The sequence below is a fragment of the Globicephala melas genome, chromosome 10 (genome assembly GCF_963455315.2).
Source record: "Globicephala melas chromosome 10, mGloMel1.2, whole genome shotgun sequence".
Taxonomy (NCBI): domain Eukaryota; kingdom Metazoa; phylum Chordata; class Mammalia; order Artiodactyla; family Delphinidae; genus Globicephala; species Globicephala melas.
The window spans coordinates 23207699-23230853 of NC_083323.1; positions in this window are offsets into that span (position 1 = coordinate 23207699).

Below are 23155 nucleotides of genomic sequence, written 5' to 3' on the forward strand. Positions count from 1 at the left end.
TCTGGTGGACCAGTGTCCTGAACTTGGCTCTCCCACCTCAGAGGCACAGATCTGAAGCCTGGCTGGAGCACCAACAGCCTGTCATCCACACGGCTCAGAATAAAAGGGAGAAAAATGAAAGAAAAAGATAAACTAAAATTAAGTAAGATAAAATAAAAGTTTTTAAAATAAAAAAATAATAATTATTAAAAATTTTTAAAGTAATTTAAAAAAAAAGAATGAAAGAAGAGAACAACCAAACCAAAAAACAAATCCACCAATGATAACAAGCTCTGAAAAGTATACTAAAAAAATAAATAAATAAAAATAACGGACAGACAGAACCCTAGGACAAATGGTAAAAGCAAAGCTATACAGACAAACACACACAGAAGCATACGCTTACACACTCACAAAAAGAGAAGAAGGGGAAAAAATATATATATCATTGCTCCCAAAGTCCACCTCCTCAATTTGGGTTGATTCATTGTCTATTCAGGTATTCCACAGATGCAGGGTACATCAAGTTGACTGGGGAGATTTAATCCGCTGCTCTGAGGCTGCTGGGAGAGATTTCTCTTTCTCTTCTTTGTTCACACAGCTCCCAGGGGCTCAGCTTTGGATTTGGCCCCGCCTCCATGCGTAGGTCGCCTGAGGGCATCTGTTCTTCGCTCAGACAGGACGGGATTAAAGGAGCAGCTGATTCGGGGGCTCTGGTTCACTCAGGCCGGGGGGGAGGGAGGGGTATGGAGTGCGGGGCAAGCCTGCGGCAGCAGCAGAGGCCAGCGTGACATTGCATCAGCCTGAGGCGCATCATGCGTTCTCCCAGGGAAGTTGTCCCTGGATTCCGGGACCCTGGCAGTGGTGGGTTGCACAGGCTCCAGGGAGGGGAGGTGTGGAGAGTGCCCTGTGCTCGCACACAGGCTTCTTGGTGGCCGCAGCAGCAGCCTTAGCATCTCATGCCCGTCTGTGGGGTCTGCGCTGATAGCTGCGGCTCGTGCCTGTCTCTGGAGTTCGTTTAAGCGGCGCTCTTAATCCCCTCTCCTCGGGCACCAGGAAACACAGAGGCAAGAGAAAGTCTCCTGCCTCTTCGGCAGCTCCAGACTGTTTCCTGGACTCTCTCCTGGCTAGCTGTGACACACTAGCCCCCTTCAGGCTGTGTTCACGCAGCCAACCCCAGTCCTCTCCCTGGGATCTGACCTCCGAAGCCCGAGCTTCAGCTCCCAGCCCCACCCACCCCGGCGGGTGAGCAGACCAGCCTCTCGGGCTGGTGAGTGCTGGTCAGCACCATCTGTGTGGGAATCTCTCTGCTTTGCCCTCTGCACCCCTGTGGCGGTGCTCTCCTCCGTGGCTCCGAAGCTTTCCCCCTCCGCCCCCCGCAGCCTCTGCCCGCGAAGGGGCTTCCTAGTGTGTGGAAACCTTTCCTCCTTCACAGCTCCCTCCCACTGGTGCGGGTCCTGTCCCTATTCCTTTGTTTCTGTTTTTCCTTTTTTCTTTTGCCCTACCCAGGTACGTGGGGCGTTTCTTGCCTTTTGGGAAGTCTGAAGTCTTCTGCCAGTGTTCAGTAGGTGTTCGGTAGGGGTTGTTCCACGTGTAGATGTATTTCTGGTGTATTTGTGGGGAGGAAGGTGATCTCTGCATCTTAATCTTCCGCTATCTTGAAGCTCCTCCTCTAGAATTATCTCTTGAATGGAATCTCCCCCACAGTTCAATCTCTTTCTCTGTCTTCTTCTCCACTGCAAATATAATTCACTTCATATTGTTTAGATTTGCTAATTTTGGATTCTTAGTAAAAAAGAGTATTTTTAAACACTAAGACCGCTGTCTAAATACCTAACCCCACCCCCCCACCCCATACACAAAAAGCTTTGCTGAAGAGGATAACTTACTTTCCTACCAACCTGAAACTCACTAGCCTATCTATGAGGGGTTAGGCGTTGAAAAGATGACTTTCATCTTAAGATCACCCAGATGAACTAACTAAAGGCCATTTCACATTTGGAATTAATAATAAAAAAAGCTTCTCCTACCTTGAACTCCTACCAGAGTTTCTCTCTCAATTTAAAAACAGGAATTGGTGATTTACATGTGTTCCAACAAACCTCACAATTAGCCTTCAAACAATTGCAAGTTTTCAAAAGGACACGACAAAATGCTAGTAGGACTGGGGTACAAGAAATCAATAATGGTGGTAATGAAAAGATGTTTCATTGTTTGGAGATCATAAATTCTCTTCTCTTCATCTTTCTTCCAACAAATTAGAAAAAATAAAGTGACTGAACGTCAGATTCTCAGGAGTGAGGAAAAAAAAGAAGGCTTCAAATTAAATGTCCAATACCTGTGCCATGATAAGTTACTTCTGGCAGGTTGACATCACTGATGGATCATGGCTTCAGCATCACCTCCTTTCTTGCCCAGAAACTTAACCTTCAGATTTGGTAGCAATGAAGATTGACTTTGTGCTTCTCAGAGCACAGTCAGAGTAATTCAAAGAGGAGAATTGCAGATCTTATGCCATTGTGCTAGGAAAGAAACTGATTTAGAAACCTCTTTGCAGAGAGCAGTTTTAACCAGATTATGGTCCAAAATTGGACTCTCTTTTTGAGATGGGATGAAATTTGATCCCTTTGTCAATGACAAGTAGAAGATTCATTGCCCACATGATAGAAGCTTGTGTATGGTAGGTGATTCTTCAAAATTTCTCAGCAGTTATAAAGCAAACAAAATCAACTCTAGGTAATGTGATTGTGAGGAAGACTTTGCACAGTGCATGCTTCTGCTGTCAGCAAAGAGCCTGGCTTGACCATTACAGACATACACCTGTCCTCCAAAGCTCTGATAAGATGGCTTTCTGTATAGTGCAGGTCAAGCTCTCCCCTTGCAGTCAGGCTTACAGAAAGCCTCCAGAGGCCACCTGACTGACCACACTGGCACTCAGTGGGGCCATCCATTTATCTTGCTGCACTTTAAGCCCAATTTCTCTTTGTGTATCCTAACCATGGAAGACAAGTCACTCTTTTCTCTATTATAAATCCCCTTGACCAAAGGCAATTCCAAAAGTTGCTTTTTCTTCTTCTTCAGGCTGAGTAATCCTAAATTCTATAAGCTTTCTCACAGGCCCTGCTTTTGATCTAATAATTCATTCTATGATTAACTGTGCCTTTCCAAGTTCTTTCTAGAGTTTTGGTTGGGCCAAACCGAAGACAACCATGATGAATGTGTCTTAACAATGAATATAAGTGTTGGTTGCCCAGAAGGCTGTCTCTCTAACTGGACAGTTTAGGCCTGGATCTTCTTAAATCACTAAAGTTATTTGTTACTCCTGTCTTCAAAAGCATCCCCTGCTGAAATGCATAAAGTAATTGGAAAGGAAGGGAAAGTGTTGTTCACGGGGATCTACATTGCAGGTTAGTTTTTTGGGTTAACTGGCTGACAGCATGGTATATAGGAGGTGGTGACGTAGGGCAATGTAAAGAACACTGGACTGAGAGTCCCCAGGCAGGTATAGCATTTCCCCACCCTTGCCACTCACCAACTGGGTGATCTGGGTCATGTGTCTAAGCTTTGGATTTCTTATCTGTATCAAGGAGATACTGTAGAGATGATATTTACAATCTTACTCATGTCTGAAGTTTGGAATTCCATAACTTAATATTAGGCAGGACTTTAAGAGGATATAATACAAATTGTATTTCCAAAGGGAAAGGGGTTAATTAAGGCCACCACAGAGGGTGCTCTGTGTGTGTGGGCTGCAGCAGAGGACAGCTGTGAATATCTGGGCATAGAGTATAGCCTTGGATGCTAGGAAACTGGGAAGATGGGGTGAGAGTGGGCTCCCATCTTGCAAGGACCTCAGCCAATGTAGAAGACAATGTCTGAACTCTTCTGTGCTTCCTTACATAAGCCCAGCTGTGCTAAAATAGACCTCAATGATACCGGGGACAGTTAGTGTTTACCTTATATACACCTCTGAGGAAAATCTTATTGTTGAAGGCAAAATCATCTCCTCCTCTGTGGTTGCCAAGATGATAAATATCCCAGCAGAAAGGCTGATGACTCTTTATCAAGTTCTGTAGTAAACCCAAGAGACGAGTAGGATTTATCTTTCCTTTAATTTCAAAACACATAAGTCCAAAGAGCTCAGCAACCATAGAAGTTATGCCTTTATCTACTGCTTTCGTCAGTGGTATTAAAAAGTAGCAGAGGCGTCTCAAAGGAAATGAACAAGAAAACATCCTTGAATCTTAGACCCAATGAGTTTGGATTTTTTAAATAGTTGAAATCAATAGAGCATAGTGGTTGTGAGCATACATTCTGGACTTAGCCAAATCTGGGTTGTAGTTCTGAAGCTCTCATTTTATAGGAGTATGATCTCAGTGAAGGCTGAGGCTTTTCAGCTTCTATTTCTCCTCATCTGTTAAATGAAAATAATAATAATATCTGTATCATAGGGTTGTCCTATAGATTAAATAATAAAAATTTCTTAGTCCAATGCCTGGCATATGGTAAGTGCTCAATAAGTGGTCATCATAATCAATTTCATCTTCCAGGAGGATGAAGTGACGACATCTTCCAGGAAGATGAAGTGTTGTTCTAAAGTGTGCAAAATTCACACTCAGAGAAAACAGATGCAGTCTTAACAATATGCTTCCCATTCCTGGCTGCTGGACATGGCTCTTGAAAATGAGCTGGAATGTGTCAAATATGAATCTCACAGAAATAGGGAGAGGATTGCTTGAAGCTAGATTCCCAAGCCAGGCCAGTGTTTGATATTAAAGTTTCCCTGCAATCATATTGAAGCATTATTACTCTGTATTGCTTTGAAAACAAAAGCTGAGACCTGTGTCCTCAGAGTACCTTTTAGGCTATGTTAATTGGTCCAATAAATCTTCTCATTTTTTGGTGAAATCATTGTGGCTAAGAATAGACAGATGACCAATTGGCCTGTGTAACCAATGCCCTAACTTGTTTCAATTTTCATAAACAAAATGAAAAACAGATTTTGCTCTGGTTATGAATTTGGATATCTATGGATGAGTCATTATAAGGGTTGATAAGAAATGGTTACATGTGATGCCATCACACCAAAAAACTTTTTAAAGTGCGTTATTTAGTGGAGGTTAGTGATTAGTTGAAACATTGTGTAGTTGAGTAAGAGATGAATGTATAAAAGTTGAACATGGGCTTTTCATGCTCACTACAATTTTTCCCTCTTTCAATTCAAAATTCATGTTTTTATTTTTTAATATTTTATTTTGTGAACTTAAACAAGTTCAAGCTGCAAAAATGACATCTGTGTTTGTACAAGACAACAGACATCATTTGAATTTATTAATGTAAAGCATTTTACACCTAGAAGAGACTCAAATAACCAATGTAGTAAGCAGATGGGGAAATATAATAAATAGTCTGGTTTTCAATGACATTTATAACTGTTCCTTATTCAGCAATGGTAGGCTAAGTAGACTTTTTTATAGTTATAGTCTAGGAAGGCTTCTTTGAAGCTGCAGTTATTGGAAGCTCATTTTTAACCTATTGGATTGAGTCTAATCAAGGGATCTTCAGTTAAGGATGCAGAAGTTTTAAGCCACTTTAGGGGGGAAAAAAACAACCTAATTTACAAAGGTGTTCAAATGTAAATAAAAGCCAAAAGAGTTTTCTGAAATGGAGAATATTTTAGTGAAAACACTTCAACCTAAGGCATTTTAATCTAAATTTTGCTTTCAGATGTACTTGTTCTAATACATATAGTGAAAGATCCAAGAGCAAAGAACTAAATGGGTTTGGGGTTTCAGTTTGAAGGAGAGAAAATAAGGAAAGTTCAAATTAAAAATCTTTAATTTTAGAAAGTTTTGACTAAGAGAATGGAGATATATAGTTCTCTGTCTTCATTTACTTTAAGAAATGCTTAAAATTTTTAAGAAAATAAAGAGTCTGTGAAAATTAACATATGGAGGTCTTCAGTTGGAGAAGCCACCATTTACTGTTGGTGAGAGTTTTTTTGTTTTGTTTTGTTTTCTTAACATGGAGTAGAGAGTCTGCAGGAATTTGAAAGCTTTTTATAAGATCTTTCAAAATTAGACAGGATTTTTTTTCCAGGTTGTTTAGAATTGCTCAGGTGTGTTGACTCCAAATTCATTCCAATCCTCTTCTTCCAGCTCAATTTGCTGTTTGGCAAGATGTATTATATTTCTCTAAAAAAGTAATTTCAGCCATGTGCTGTTCAATTAATTAAACCAGGAGGCCGTTAGACTGGTGTGGCTCTGTTGCCAGGCTACCTATGTAAGCAAACCGAAACTAACGCCTAGAAATGCCTCAAAGTTATGAGATCGAAACCTAGGAACAACCAATCAGAGCCCAACTAGGCTTTAAACTATAGCCAATCAAATAATTTCCTTGTTTTGCTTCTGTACCTTCTCTACATAAGTCTTATCTTTGGCCACTGTCTTCAGAGTACCCCTAACCACCTCCTGTTTGGTGTTGAGTCCAATCGGTTTTTGCTCAAACTCCAAATATTTTTTATACTTTTCAGTTTATCTCTTAACAGTGCTTAGGGAAAGATTAGTTAGACAATAATCCCACTTAATTTTTATGCCCACCATAGTCAGAAAGCAAAAATTGACTGTTTTGTTCATGTCTTTTTTTTTTTTACATCTTTATTGAAGTATAATTGTTTTACACTGTTGTGTTAGTTTCTACTGTATAAGAAAGTGAAGCAGCTATATGTATACATATATCCCCATAACCCCTCCCTCCTGCGTCTCCCTTCCACCCTCCCTATCCCACCCCTCTAGGTGGTCAAAAGAACCAAGCTGATCTCACTGTGCTATGCAGCTGCTTCCCACTAGCTACCTATTTTACATTTGGGAGTGTATATATGTCCATGCCACTCTCTCACATCATCCCAGCTAACCCTTCCCACTGCCCATGTCCTCAAGTCCATTCTCTAGTCTGTGGCTTTATTCTTGTCCTGCCACTAGGCTCATCAGAACCATCATTTTAGATTCCATATATATGTATTAGCATATGGTATTTGTTTTTCTCTTTCTGACTGACAGATTCTAGGTCCATCCACCTCACTACAAATAACTCAAATTTGTTTCTTTTTATGGCTAAGTAATATTCCATTGTATATATGTGCCACATCTTCTTTATCCATTCATCTGTCGATGGACATTTGGGTTGCTTCCATATTCTGGCTATTGTAAATACTGCTGCAATGAACATTGTGGTACATGTCCCTTTTTGAATTATGGTTTTCTCAGGGTATATGCCCAAGAGTGGAATTCCTGGATCATATGATAGTTCTATTTTTACATTTTTAGGGGACCTCCATATTGTTCTCCGTAGTGGCTGTATCAATTTACATTCTCACCAGCAGTGCAAGAGGGTTCCCTTTTCTCCACACCCTCTCCAGCATTTATTGTTTGTAGATTTTCTAATGATGGCCATTCTGAACCGTGTGAGGTGATGTCTCATTGTGGTTTTGATTTGCATTTCTCTAATGATTAGTGATGTTGAGCATCCTTTCATGTGTTTGCTGGTAATCTGTATATCTCCTTTGGAGAAATGTCTATTTAGGTCTTCCACCCATTTTTGGATTGGGTTGTTTGTTTTTTTGATATTGAGCTGCATGAGCTGCTTGTGTATTTTGGAGATTAATCCTTTGTCAGTTGCTTCGTTTGCAAATATTTTCTCCCATTCTGAGGGTTGTCTTTTCGTTTTGTTTATGGATTCCTTTGCTGTGCAAAAGCTTTTAAGTTTCATTTGATCCCATATGTTTATTTTTGTTTTTATTTCCATTACTCTAGGAGGTGGGTCAAAAAGGATCTTGCTGTGCTTTATGTCATAGAGTGTCTGGCCTATGTTTTCCTCTAAGAGTTTTATAGTGTCTGGCCTTACATTTAGGTCTTTAATCCATTTAGAGTTTATTTTTGTGTATTGTGTTAGGGAGTGTTCTAATTTCATTCTTTTACATGTAGCTGTCAGGGCTCCCAGCACCACTTATTGAAGAGGCTGTCTTTTCTCCATTGTATATTCTTGCCTCCTTTATCAAAGATAAGGTGACCATATATGTGCGTGGGTTTATCTCTGGGCTTTCTATCCTGTTCCATTATTCTATAATTCTGTTTTTGTTCCCGTACCATACTGTCTTGATTACTGTAGCTTTTAGTATAGTCTGAAGCCAGGGAGCCTGATACCTCCAGCTCCAATTTGCTTTCTCAAGATTGCTTTGGCTATTCGGGGTCTTTTGTATTTCCATACAAATTGTGAAATTTTTTGTTCTACTTCTGTGAAAAATGCCTGTGGTAGTTTGATAGGGATTGCATTGAATCTGTAGATTGCTTTGGGTACTATAGTCATTTTCATCTCTCTGTCTGTTTGTATCATCTTTAATTTCTTTCATCAGTGTCATAGTTTTCTCCATACAGGTCTATTGTCTCCTTAGGTAGGTTTATTCCTAGGTATTTTATTCTTCTTGTTACAATGGTAAATGGGAGTGTTTCCTTAATTTCTCTTTCAGATTTTTCATCCTTAGTGTATAGGAATGCAACAGATTTCTGTGCATTAATTTTGTATCCTGCTACTTTACCAAATTCATTGATTAGCTCTAATAGTTTCTGGTAGAATCTTTAGGATACTCTATATATAGTATCATGTCATCTGCAAACAGTGAGAGTTTTACTTCTTTTCCAATTTGGATTCCATTTATTTCTTTTTCTTCTCTGATTGCTGTGGCTAAAACTTCCAAAACTATGTTGAATAATAGTGGTAAGAGTGCAACCTTTTCTTGTTCCTGATCTTAGGGAAAATGGTTTCAGTTTTTCACCACTGAGAATGATGTTGGCTGTGCATTTGTCATATATGGCCTTTATTTTGTTGAGGTAAGTTCCCTCTATGCCTACTTTCTGGAGAGTTTTTATCATAAATGGGTGTTGAATTTTGTTGAAAGCCTTTTCTGCATCTATTGAGATGTTCATATGGTTTTTATCCTTCAGTTTGTTAATACGGAGTATTATATTGATTGATTTACATATATTGAAGAATCCTTGCATTCCTGGGATAAACCCCACTTGATCATGGTGTATGATCCTTTTAAACTGCTGTTGGATTCTGTCTGCTAGTATTTTGTTGAGGATATTTGCATCTATGTTCATCAGTGATATTGGCCTGTAGTTTTCCTTTTTTCTGACATCTTTGTCTGGTTTTGGTATCAGGGTGATGGTGGCCTCGTAGAATGAGTTTGGGAGTGTTCCTCCTTCTGTTATATTTTGGAGGAGCTTGAGAAGGATAGGCCTTAGCTCTTCTGTAAATTTTTGAATGAAATTCACCTGTGAAGCCATCTGGTTCTGGACTTTTGTTTGTTGGAAGATTTTTCATCACAGTTTCATTTTCAGTGCTTGTGATTGGTCTGTTCATATTTTCTATTTCTTCCTGGTTCAATCTTGGAAGGTTGTGCTTTTCTAAGAATTTGTCCATTTCTTCCAGGTTGTCCATTTTACTGGCATAGAGTTGCTTGTAGTAATTTCTCATGATCCTTTGTATTTCTGCAGTGTCAGTTGTTACTTCTCCTTTTTCATTTCTAAATCTTTTGATTTGAGTCTTCTTCCTTTTTTTTCTTAATGAGTCTGGCTAATGGTTTATCCATTTTTTTTAATCTTCTCAAAGAACTGGCTTTTTGTTTTATTGATCTTTGCTATCGTTATCTTCATTTCTTTTTCATTAATTTCTGGTCTGATCTTTTTGATTTCTTTCCTTCTGCTAACTTTGGGGGTTTTTTGTTCTTCATTGTCTAATTGCTTTATGTGTAAGGCTAGGTTGTTTATTTGAGATGTTTCTGGTTTCTTGAGATAGAATTGTATTGCTATAAACTTCCCTCTTTGAACTGCTTTTGCTGCATCCTATAGGTTTTGGGTCATCTTGTTTTCATTATCATTTGTTTCTAGGTATTTTTTGATTTCCTTTTGATTTCTTCAGTGATCTCTTGGTTATTTAGTAGTGCATTGTTTGACCTCCATGTGTGTGTATTTTTTACAGATTTTTTTCTGTAATTGATATCTAGTCTCATAGTGTTGTACTCAGAAAAGATACTTGATACGATTTCAATTTTCTTAAATTTACCGAGGCTTGACCTGTGACCCAAGATATGATCTGTCCTGGAGAATGTTCCATGAGCACTTGAGAGGAAAGTGTATTCTGTTGTTTTTGCATGGAATGTCCTATAAATATCAATTAAGTCCATCTTGTCTAATGTGTCATTTAAAGCTTGTGTTTCCTTATTTATTTTCATTTTGGGTGATCTGTCCATTGGTGTAAGTGGGGTGTTAAAGTCCACTACTATTATTGTGTTAACTTTCGATTTCCCCTTTTATGGCTGTTAGCATTTTCCTTATGTATTGAGGTGCTCCTTTGTTGGGTGCATAAATATTTACAATTGTTATATCTTCTTCTTGGATTGATCTCTTGCTTATTATGTAGTGTCCTTCTTTGTCTCTTGTAATAGTCTTTATTTTAAAGTCCATTTTGTCTGATATGAGAATTGCTACTCCAGCTTTCTTTTGATTTCCATTTGCATGGAATATCTTTTTCCATCCTCTCACTTTCAGTCTGTATGTGTCTCTAGGTCTGAAGTGGGGCTCTTGTGGACAGCATATATATGGGTCTTGTTTTTGTATCCTTTCAGCCAATCTCTGTCTTTTGGTTGGAGCATTTAATCCATTTAAATGCAAGGTAATTATCGATATGTATGTTCCTACTACCGTTTTCTCAATTGTTTTGGGTTTGTTATTGTAGGTCTTTTCCTTCTCTTGTGTTTTCTGCCTAGAGAGGTTCCTTTAGCATTTGTTGTAAAGCTGGTTTGGTGGTGCTGAATTCTCTTAGCTTTTGCTTGTCTGTAAAGGTGTTAATTTCTGCCTCAAATCTGAATGAGATCCTTGCTGGGTAGAGTAATCTTTGTTGTAGGTTTTTCCCTTTCATGACTTTAAATATGTCCTGCCACTCCCTTCTGGCTTGCAGAGTTTCTGCTGAAAGATCAGCTGTTAACCTTATGTGGATTCCCTTTTATGTTATTTGCTGCATTTCTCTTGCTGCTTTCAGTATTTTTTCTTTGTATTTAATTTGTGATAGTTTGATTAATATGTGTCTTGGCATGTTTCTCCTTGGATTTATCCTGTATGGGACTCTCTGCACTTCCTGGACTTGATTGACTATTTCCTTCCCAATATTAGGGAAGTTTTCAACTATAATCTCTTCAAATATTTTCTCCTTCCCTTTCTTTTTCTCTTCTTCTTCTGGGACCCCTATAATTCGAATGTTGATGTGTTTAATGTTGTCCCAGAGGTCTCTGAGACTGTCCTCAATTCTTTTCATTCTCTTTTCTTTATTCTGCTCTGTGGTAGTTATTTCCACTATTTTATCTTCCAGGTCACTTATCTGTTCTTCTGCCTCAGTTATTCTGCTATCGATTCCTTCTAGAGAATTTTTAATTTCATTTATTGTGTTGTTCATCATTGTTTGTTTGCTCTTTAGTTCTTCTAGGTCCATGTTAAATGTTTCTTGTAGTTTGTCCATTCTATTTCCAAGATTTTGGATCGCCTTTACTATTATTTCTCTGAATTCATTTTCAGCTAGACTGCCTATTTCTTCTTCATTTGTTTGGTCTGGTGCGTTTTTACCTTGCTCTGTCATCTGCTGCATATTCCTCTGTCTTCTCATTTTGCTTAACTTACTGTGTTTTTGGTTTCCTTTTCGCAAGCTGCATGTTCGTAGTTCCCATTGTTTCTGGTGTCTACCCCCAGGGGGTAAGGTTTGTTCAGTGGGTTGTATAGGCTTCCTTGTAGAGGGCACTAGTGCCTGTGTTCTGATCGATGAGACTGGTTCTTGTCTTTCTGGTGGGCAGTACCGCGTCCTGTGGTGCGTTTTGAGTTGTCTGTGAAGTTAGTATGATTTTAGGCAGCCTCTCTGATAGTGAGTGAGGTTGTGCTCCTGTTCCAGTAGCTGTTTGGCGTTGGGTGTCCAGCACAGGAGCTTCGTGGTGGAGCTGCGTCTTAGCACTGAGACGGAGACCTCTGGAAGAGCTTTCCCTGATTGATATTATGGGGGGCCAGGAGATGTCTGGTGGTTCAATGTCCTGAACTTGGCTCTCAGAGTCTTAGGTCTGACAGTGGGCTGGAGCACCAAGACCCTGTCAGCTACACGACTCATAAGAAAAGGGAGGAAAAAAAAAAAAAAAGAAAGAAAAATAAAATAAAGTGATTAAAATAAATAATTAAAAAATTATTTAAATAAAAATATCTAAAAAGTAATTTAAAAAAGCAAATAAAAGAAGAGAACAACAAAATCAATAAATAAATTCACCAATGATAACAAGCACTAGAAACTAAACTAAGATGAACCTAAAAATCAGAAACTAGTCAGTCACATATAGCAAACCCGAAGTCTACAGTTGCTCCCAAGGTGTACTGCCTCAATTTTGGAATGAGCCATTGTCTATTCAGGTATTCCACAGATGCATGGTACATCAAGTTGATTGTGGAGGTTTAATCTGCTGCTCCTGAGGCTGCATGGAGAAATTTCCCTTTGTCTTTGTTTGCAGAGCTCCTGGGGTTCAGGTTTGGATTTGGTTCTGCCTCTGCATGTCGGCCACCCTCTGACACCTGTTCTTCACCCAGACAGGAGGAGGTTAAAGAAGCGGCTGATTAGGGGGCTGTAGCTTACTCAGGCCAGGGGGAGGGAGGGGTATCGAATGTGGGGCAAGCCTGTGATGGCAGAGGCTGGCATGATGTTTCAATAGCCTGAGGCGGGCCATGTGTTCTCCTGGGAAAGTTGCCCCTGGATCACGGGACCCTGGCAGTGGTGGGCTGCACAGGCTTCCGGGAGGCGTAGGTGGGGATAGTGTCCTGTGCTTGCACACAGGCTTCTTTGTGTCTGCTGCAGCAGCCTTAGCGTTTCATGCCTGTCCTTGGTGTCCAAGCTGATAGCTTGGCTCGTGCCCGTCTTGGAGCTCATTTAGACGGTACTGTGAATCTCCTCTCTTCGTGCACCCTGAAACAATTGTCTCTTGATATTTAGGCAGTTCCAGACTTTTTCCCAGACTCCCTCCCAGCTAGCTGTGGTGCACTAACTCCCTTCAGGCTCTTTTCATGCAGCCAACCTCAGTCCTCTCCCTCAGATCTGACCTCCGAAGCCCGAGCCTCAGCTCCCAGCCCCACCCTCCCTGACAGGTGACCAGACAAGCCGCTCAGGGTGGTGAGTGCTGGTCAGCACTGATCCTCTTTGCAGGAGTCTCTCTGCTTTGCCCTGTTCACCCCTGTTGCTGTGCTCTCCTTCACGGTTCCAAAGTTTCCCCCTGCCCACCCACTGTCTCCACCAGTGAAGGGTCTTCCTAGTGTGTGGAAACTTTTCCTCCTTCACAGCTCCCTCCCAGAGGTGCAGGTCCCATCCCTATTCTTTTGTCTCTGTTTTTTCTTTTTTTCTTTTGCCCTACCCAGGTACGTGGGGAGTTTCTTGCCTTTTGGGAAGTCTGAGGTCTTCTGCCAGTGTTAAGTAGGTGTTCTGTAGGCGTTGTTCCACATGTAAATGTATTTTTGATGTATTTGTGGGGAGGAAGGTGATCTCCACGTCTTACTCTTCCACCATCTTGAAGGTCCTCATCATGTCTTTTTGTTTTTTTTAATTGGAGTGTAGTTGTTTTGCAATGTTGTGTTAGTTTCTACTGTACAATAAAGTGAAGTAGAGTTCCCTGTGCTACACAGCAGGTTCTCATTAGTTATCTATTTTATGCATTGTAGTGTATATATGTCAATCCCAATCTACCAATTCATCCCTCTCCCCTTTCCCGCCTTGGTGTCCATATGTTTGTTCTCTATGTCTGTGTCTTTATTTCTGCCTTGCAAACTGGTTCATCTGTACCATTTTTCTAGATTCCACATACATGTGTTAATATTCGGTATTTGTTTTTCTCTCCCTGACTTACTTCACTCTGTATGTTGTTAATATTCGGTATTTGTTTTTCTCTCCTTGACTTACTTCACTCTGTATGGACCTAGAGACTGTTCATGTCTTTCAACTCTAGTTGAAATCCATCACAATCAAAGGAAACATTGGGAAGTGGTTGCATTTCTGGATGATTCTCATTACACTTCTTTTTTTTTAACTCTTTTTGATGCATCTCATAATAAGAATTCTTTCATTGCTGTTGCTTTAATTTTTTTTTCTCCCACTTCACAGATAAACCCAGAGGAAAAACTATCATACCAGGGTCTAAGGAACATCATGCACATTGGTGACATTGTGTAGCAGACGTGATAACTCTATCAAAATAAAAGGGTGATCTGGATCCACACACAATTCTCACTTCATCTGGTTGTCAATATAAAACAATTTTATGTAATTTTTCAAAATATTGCTTAATTCAAAGTAGGGACTAGCATAAGTTTGTATGTAGGCTTCCTTTTGTGAAGTCCATGTGCAATCACTCAAGGTACAACTCAGCTCCCCAAATTTTATCTTAACAGATCCCAGCTTCTTTAAGAGTGACAGTACACTTGTTGACAACTGGGAGAATTCTTTCTTCTTGTTCTTGTGTACAGATGTTATGAATATTTCCTTTGGGAATATTTTTCTTAGTGGAAGTGGGAAAAGGAGGCAAAATGGATGTTAGAGAAGGAGGTTTTTTTCATCAGAAAGTTAGTAGATAAAGCTGACATTTAGAACTGTTAATTCAGGACAAGGATGAAAATGGGGGAAGGTGACAGAAGTGGGACTCAGGATCTAGTCAGAACCACTCGAAAAGTCATAAAATCACAAAATGAGTGGTCATTATAAAGAGAGATAAGGGTCTTTATTATGCATATTATCTGTAACCAGATGATACAAATGTATAAGCATTTCCTAAAAGTAAGGGAGGTGGTGAATGCTTTGGAGTTTGAGATAAGTGTTTGTCATTTACATTTTTCTTTAATTTTTTTTTTTTTTTTTTTTTTTTTTGCGGTACACGGGCCTCTCACTGTTGTGGCCTCTCCCGTTGTGGAGCACAGGCTCTAGACACACAGGCTCAGTGGCCATGGCTCACGGGCCCAGTCGCTCCGCGGCATGTGGGATCTTCCCGGACCGGGGCACGAACCCGTGTCCCCTGCATCAGCAAGCGGACTCTCAACCACTGCGCCACCAGGGAAGCCCTGTCATTTACGTTTTTCACATAACTAGAACAAAAAATTATACAATATGTATGGAAACACAAAAGACCCTGAGTAGCCAAAACAATCTTGGGAAAGAAAAACAGAGCTGGAGGAATCAGGCTCCCTGACTTCAGACTATACTACAAAGATACAGTAATCAAGACAGTATGGTACTGGCACAAAAACAGAAATATACATAAGTGGAACAGTATAGAAAGCCCAGAGATAAACCCACGCACATATGGTCACCTTATCTTTGAGAAAGGAGGCAAGAATATACAATGGAGAAAAGAGAGCCTCTTCAATAAGTGGTGCTAGGAAAACTGGACAGCTACATGTAAAAGAATGAAATTAGAACACTTCCTAACACCGTATACAAAAATAAACTTAAAATGGATTAAAGACCTAAATATAAGGCCAGACACTATAAAACTCTTAGAGGAAAGCATAAGCAGAACACTCTATGACATAAATCACAGCAAGATCCTTTTTGACCCACCTCCTAGAGAAATGGAAATAAAAACAAAAATAAACAAATGGGACCTAATGGAACGTAAAAGCTTTTGCACAGCAAAGGAAACCATAAACAAAACGAAAAGACAATCCTCAGAATGGGAGAAAATATTTGCCAAAGAAGCAACTGACAAAGGATTAATCTCCAAACTATACAAGCATCTCATTCAGCTCAGTATCAAAAATCAAACAACCCAATCCAAAAATGGGCGGAAGACCTAAACAGACATTTCTCCAAAGAAGATATACAGATTACCAGCAAACACGTGAAAGGATGCTCAACATCACTAATCATTAGAGAAATGCAAATCAAAACCACAATGAGACATCACCTCACAGCAGTCAGAATGGCCATCATCACAAAATCTACAAGCAGTAAATGCTGGAGAGGGTGTGGAGAAAAGGGAACTCTCTTGCACTGTTGGTGGGTATGTAAATTGGTACAGCCACTATGGAGAACAGTATGGAGGTTCCGTAAAAAACTAAAAATAGAACTACCATACAACCCAGCAATCCCACTACTGGGCATATGTCCTGAGAAAACCATAATTCAAAAAGAGTCATGTACCACAGTGTTCATTGCAGCACTATTTACAATAGCCAGGACATGGAAACAACCTAAATGTCCATCAGCAGATGAATGGATAAAGAAGATGTGCTACATATATACAGTGGAATATTACTCAGCCATAAAAGGAAATGAAATTGAGTTATTTGTACTGAAGTGGATGGACCTAGAGTCTGTCATACAGAGTGAAGTAAGTCAGAAAAAAATACCAAATGCCAAATGCTCACACATACATATGGAATCTAAAAAAATAATGGTTCTGATGGGCCTAGTGGCAGGACAAGAATAAAGACACAGATGTAGAGAATGGACTTGAGGACACCGGGGTGGGGAGGAGAAGCTGGGACAAAGTGAGAGAGTAGCATTGACATATATACTCTACCAAATGTAAAACAGATAGCTAGTTGGAAGCAGCTGCATAGCACAGGGAAATCAGCGTGGTGCTTTGTGACCACCTAGAGGGGTGGGATAGGGAAGGTGGGAGAGAGGCTCAAGAGGGAGGGGATGTGGGGATATATGTGTACCTATAGCTGATCGACTTTGCTATACAGCAGAAAGTAACAGAACATCGTAAAGCAATTATACTCCAATAAAGATGTAAAAAAAAAAAAAGATCTTATGTCCTTAAAAAAAAAAAAGTTTGCCATTTATTTGGCCAGTCACTTAATCTCTTTATGCTGAATTTCTTTATGGGTAAAATGAAGATCATAATAGTATCTATCCCGTGGGTTTTGGGGACAATTAAATGCCACAGTGTACATAAATACTTAATATGGCACCCAAAGCATAGTAAGAGCTGAATAGACATTAGCCCTTGTTATACTGAAAAGTAGTTAGTGAAGAAGAAATTGTAAATATAAACAAAAAGCAGTGACTATAATTACACAATTAATATGTTTAAAATGTTAGGATAGTCTCTTTATAAAAGGTGTTGCCTTTATAGTTTCATTTTACTAAAGGTAATATAAGGTTTATATAAGAGCTTTCCTTTTCCCCTTAGCACTATATTTATAGAAATATATACCTTCGTAATTTATATATGTTTAGAAATACAAATGCTAAGTTAATCAACTTTCATGTCACCTACTTCTTAGAATTTTGAGGCTTCTAACACTGATAGCTGGGGTGAAACTCACACATTTGAAGGACTTTATAGCATTCTCTGTCTCAAAACAATACCTCCTGAAAAGGACCTCTAGTGACCTATGACAAGTAAGGCAGGAAATTACAGCTCTCCCATATACTCATAAAGGTTGTTTTGTTTGTTTCTTTGTTTGTTTTTGTTTCTTTTTGTTTAAGGGGTTAGGAAAAGCTGGAGTAGAATTGGGGGCTAGGAGGAGAAATTTGGAGCAAATATGCTAAATAGGATACCATTATTTCATCACAGCAATTCTTTTGGTGAAATCTAATTAAAAACTCTTCTATACACTTAATTAACTGATAGATTTCATTTTGAGTTTGGCTTCAACATCAGCTAAAAATATATTGAATTGCAAGTCAATTCCAAATTCCAATCAAGCTTCTTTAAGAATCTGAATCATGTCCTAATTTCTATGACAACCAATTTATGCTTCTTTCTATCTCCTGTGAAGCTTAAAATGACACTGACCCAAATCAATGCCATCTATTAATATAACAACAATAGCTTAAGTTGTTTAGACTCCCTTTATATTGTTTGCACGCTAAGGAAATATATCTTGCTTTAAAATTTTTTGTTAGGTTATAAAGTGAGGTCATCTGATTATGAAGACCTAAATTTCAGTGAGCAGATATTTTATTTTATTGAGTTTGTATTCAACAATTTTTTTTATGTTAACATATCCCTTCCTTAACCCTGATGCTCTCCATGCCCCCACTTACTTTAGCCCTCAAATCTTCCCTTTTATCTGTGATAGCTGGATTGATTCAATTCAATAATATTTATTATCTGTTATGCCCAAGCTCTATAGAAGATTTGGAGATGTCTAGGTGAAAAGACAGAGACAGATCCTTCCCTCACAGAGCACAGAGTAGGTAGGTGAAAACTAATAGTGGAGGAATTACTGTGTAATGGAGTCAGGACTCTGGTAGGGAAAACACAATGCTATGTCGGTACCACTCACATCCTGCTTCCTTGAGGCGGGATCAATTGCCTGTGTTAGAAAGATCTTGTCTCCTCTCTTTGTACTTTAAACTTCACAGCATGAAGACACAAGTGGTTTAGAGATTATTTCTTAGTAATTGGTTTCAGGACTTCAGGCAAGGTGATGATCTTCTGTGTGTATGTGGTAGTGGTGGGGGTGGGCAGGTAGAGAGGATTAGGTCTGTCACAGGAAGCCATCTTTCTTTCTAAAATAATAATGGCTCCACATGTTAAATAGCTTGCCAAAAGAAGTGCCAACTTTTTTTTTCTTTTTTTTTTCACTCTTGCTTGTCAGCACTTCCTTAGACTCAACATCTGAACAGGAGAAACTGAGTTTGGCTCAACCTCATACATCACCAGCAAAATCGTCCACACTCTACAACACAGATCTTATGAGGGGATCTGGAAAAGATAGAAAGGTGACTTTTTTTTTTTTTTACTTCAATTGATTTTCAACAATGTATAGCCAATCAGCTAACACAAATGAACCTGGAAATTTACCTATGATTCCAGTTGAAAAGGTTACATTTAAAAGCACAGGTCCAGTATTCAGTAAGTAAATAATACAGCAGATAAGGTATTGGATTAACAGAAAGACATCTAGAACTAGCTGGACTCCAACAGTCATTAGTGCAACATTTTTAAAGTCTTTTCACCTAAAACACAAGAGTTCACAAATTCAGAATTTCTTGGCCTCTCATTTCTCCTGAGTTTCCTTCACCTTTTACTCTTTAACCCTGTCTGAAGGATATGGATTTTCTGACCACAGGTATAGTCATCTCTCTCTCCCCGCATGTCTCTGTTTATGGAAAGTCAACAACAACCTAACAGTATAACAAGAAATTTCATGGCATACCTGGGAGAACACAAAACCAAAAGGTTTGGCCCTCATTTTGACACTTAGTGGATTTCGTGTCCCAGGGTAAGTTTTGTTACTTCCTTGAGGACCAGTTTGCTCACATGAACAGTAGAGTTTCATGATCTATGTATATATCTATTTTCCTTTTCTTTTTTTTTTTTTCTCCCACTGCCGTGGCCTCTCCCGTCCCGTTGCGGAGCACAGGCTCCGCACACGCAGGCCCAGCGGCCATGGCTCACGGGCCCAGCTGCTCCGCGGCATGTGGGATCGTCCCGGACCGGGGCACGAACCCGTGTCCTCTGCATCGACAGGCGGACTCTCAACCACTGCGCCACCAGGGAAGCCCTCTTTTCTCTTTTTGCTGACAGGGTTTTCTGTCACCAGAACTCCCAAGGCACATAATTTTTGCACGCTGCTTTATAGTTTTATTTTAGTGAAGGTAAACATATTTATAAGGTTTATATAAGATCACTTAATGGGTGCCCCCTCCAATAGGGGCTGCTGATTGTCCTACAATACTTCTTTCCTCCTTCCAATTTTTAGCAAGGCTTATGATCACTTGCAGAAAGACAACATTTCCTAGTTTCCCTTGAAGGTCTTGTCATGTGTATAAGTCGTGACCAATGAGATTCATTCATTCATTCATTCAATAAATAGTGATTGAGCACCTACTGTCGTCTGGAGTCTCGAGATATAGCAGGGAATAAAATAAACAAAAATTCCAATAATCCCTGCCCCCCCATGGAGTTCACAATCTACTGGGAGGAAATAGACAAGTTAAAATATATTATTTCAGGTGATGACAAGTGCTATGAAGAAAAATTAAGAAAGGTAGGAGGATAGAGAGTGACAGATGCGGTGGGTGTTGCCTCAACAGTCCTGGGAATGAGGCTAGCCTGGTATTCAGGGATTTCTGTGGTAACTGGTGTAAAAGGCACACTGTGGTAATGACAGGGCGGATAGTGGTGGTGAGACTATGAGTGCTGAGAAAAGGGCAGAGTGGGGTTTAGCTAGGAGCACACAGGAGCAACCTGTCCACATCCTGGAACCTGTCAATGTGATCTCATTTGTAAACAGTCTTTGCAGACGTAATTAAGTTAAAAATCTTGAGGTGAGACATCCTGGTTTATCTGAGTGGGAGCTAAAACTAATGCCTAGTGTCTCTATAAGAAACACACAGAGGAGGGACAGATGGAGAAGAGGAAAAGGCCATTTGAAGAGGAGGCAGAGACTGGAGTTATGTAGCCACAAGCCAGGGAACACCTGGAGCCCCCAGACCCTGGAAGAGGGAAGAAAGCACTCTCCCCTAGAGCCTTCAGAAAAATCATGTCCCTGCTGACACCTTGATTTCAGACTTCTAACCTCCAGGACTATGAGAAAATAAATTTCTGCTGTTTTAAGACAGCAAGTTTGTTGTAATTTGTTTCAGCAGCCCTAGGAAACTAGGCTTCTAGAATTATCTATTAAAAAAATGTCTTACAATATGATTATTCGTTTGTGACTGTCTCTCCTGTGTAATAGACTGAAGGTCCTCAGAAAGACAAAACATGTGTTAGTTACCTATTACATCCTGTACCTAGCCTAGCACAGGACATGTGGTTTGAATTTATTAAATGAATGGAAGAAGAGATAAATAAATCAGAACTAAACATTTCTATGACTTGACTACAAAGTGTTAAAAAACAAAATTTGTTTGGGTTTCTGAAAGATGCTTGTTTATAAGTGTTGGCTTTTCCTCCCCTGCTGCCAGGGTGGTCCTGTGCACTTTAGTTCTTGCTGGATTTTATTTAGCATCATACCAAATTGAAGGAAATTAGATGTTCATGCCTTTCCTTGTTTCCTGGGGTTTAACCTTCCTTTTGTGTAAGTCCTTCCTGGCTCTCACAGCAAGGTAGTGCCTGTGTGCACGCTAAAATTGTTGTATTCAACACCATGTGAGACCAAGGTCTAGACAGCTACTCTGTACTTCTCTCTCTTCCTCCCTCCCTTCTTCCCTCCCACCCTTCCTTCCTTCCTTCCTTTCAAGCTGAATGCAAATGTTCAGCCTTGGCAATAATTCAGTGTGGAGATGGATGTATATTGACTCTAATGTGTTTTTCCAATTGTGTGACATTTTCACGACCTGATGAAAGGGATCTTGACCACACCTTGAGCCCCAGCTGCAGGGTTTTATAATGAGGTTCCTTGTCTGTAGACTATAATTGGCTCAGACTGGCTCATCCACTATGGTATTTGCTTCGGTTTGATGTTCTCTGGAACCTCATTTTCATCCATTTGAAAAGCCAGACTCAAAGATTAGGGGACAACTGAACACATCTCATATGTAAAAGAAATACATTCATTGTTCACCAGTGGGAAAGCAGCTCACAGGCAGACAGTGGTGAGAAGGGCCCAGCATTCTTCTTTAGCTCTGCTTCTACTGCCTCTCAGTTTTCTAGCTCATCTACAAAACTCACTCAGTCAACTCTTTATTGAGCACCCACTACATGTCAGGGCATTGGACTAGGTGTTGAGGGCACAGCCAAGAAAGAAACAATATTATTTCAATCTGAAATCAACATAAAATTATTAATGAGATATTTTATATTTTTTGTTACTAAGTTCTTGAAATCTGATGTATTTTCTAAACAGCACATCTCAGTTGGACACTAAATTTTCGTTGGAAATAATTGATCTGTATTTAGGCTTCATAAAATTAAGAGTTGACAACGTAGAGTCACATGCCCAAGTTGTTCCTTAAAACTTTTTTAATAACCAAATTGAGCATCAGTTTTTAAATTTAACTGATTTAACTTTTCAAATAAAAATTAAAATTTCAATTCCTCAGTCGCACTAGCCATACTTCAAGTGTTTGATAACCAAGTGTCGCTAGACAGGGTGGACGTACATCTCCCTACATAATCAGCCAACAGTGGGAGTGCAATAGGAACTTTCTCTTTGTTCTCTCTAACCACAAGGTGCCTCTGGATTAGTTCTCTTAGTTTGGTGCAAGAGCTGTAGATGTCACTGGAACTCTTATTTAAGATGGAACGTGAAAATAATGCCCATTTTTGTGAGGTTCTTGAGGTTAGAGCTGGTGTTGGAAACAGTCCTGGATCCCACTGGGTCAGTGCTGGTAAGAAGAAAGCCCCAGGGTGGATGAAGCCTGACCAGAATTCAAGAGACTCGGTTGGAACAAGATGGACTCAGTAATTCAGCCAATTGGACTTCTGTGTAGAGAAGCCTGAAGTCCATTTGCCAGGCTATTTCTCAAATATTCAGTTGGTAAGAAATAAGGGAATGGCCATAGTCCTGAAACAGACACAAAAAGGGAAAAGAAACTATGAGTTTTTTTTAAGTCTTATTCTCAGATAGAAAAAATAAAGCCTAGAGAGCTTTGGAGACAGATGGGGAAGCAGCGAATTTGGGGAAGGGGCGGGATTTGTTCCCTGGGACAGTGGTGAGATGTTACTTGAAATACTAACCTGTCTTTAGCTCTTCTTACACTTACTGGGTGGAATGGAATTCAAAGAGAGAGATAGTTAAGAGAAAGAATTTCCAGCTGGGATAAATGAAAAGACATGGAACTTGGAATAAAGGAGCCTAAAGAAGGCATAGTTATCCTGGGCAAACATGTCACAGATGTAATCACATAGCATCAATGTAAATATTTGACATCAAAGAGACACCACGATATAGAGTAATAATATTCAGTGCTTTTGTTTGACCACCCCAAAGGCCTAATGTTAATAAAACTTTACAGTAAGTAATGAGGCTTAATGAATAAAGGGAAGCAGTGGTAGTTTCTCCCTTTGATTCCTTTAAAATTAAAAGAGAAAGGGCAATAACTCACTTTCCATGTAACAGGGTAGAGAATACAGTCCACTTCACATAGGCACCACCAGGGCGATCAAATTAGAATTCTCAACTAAAAATAGAACTACCATACGATACAG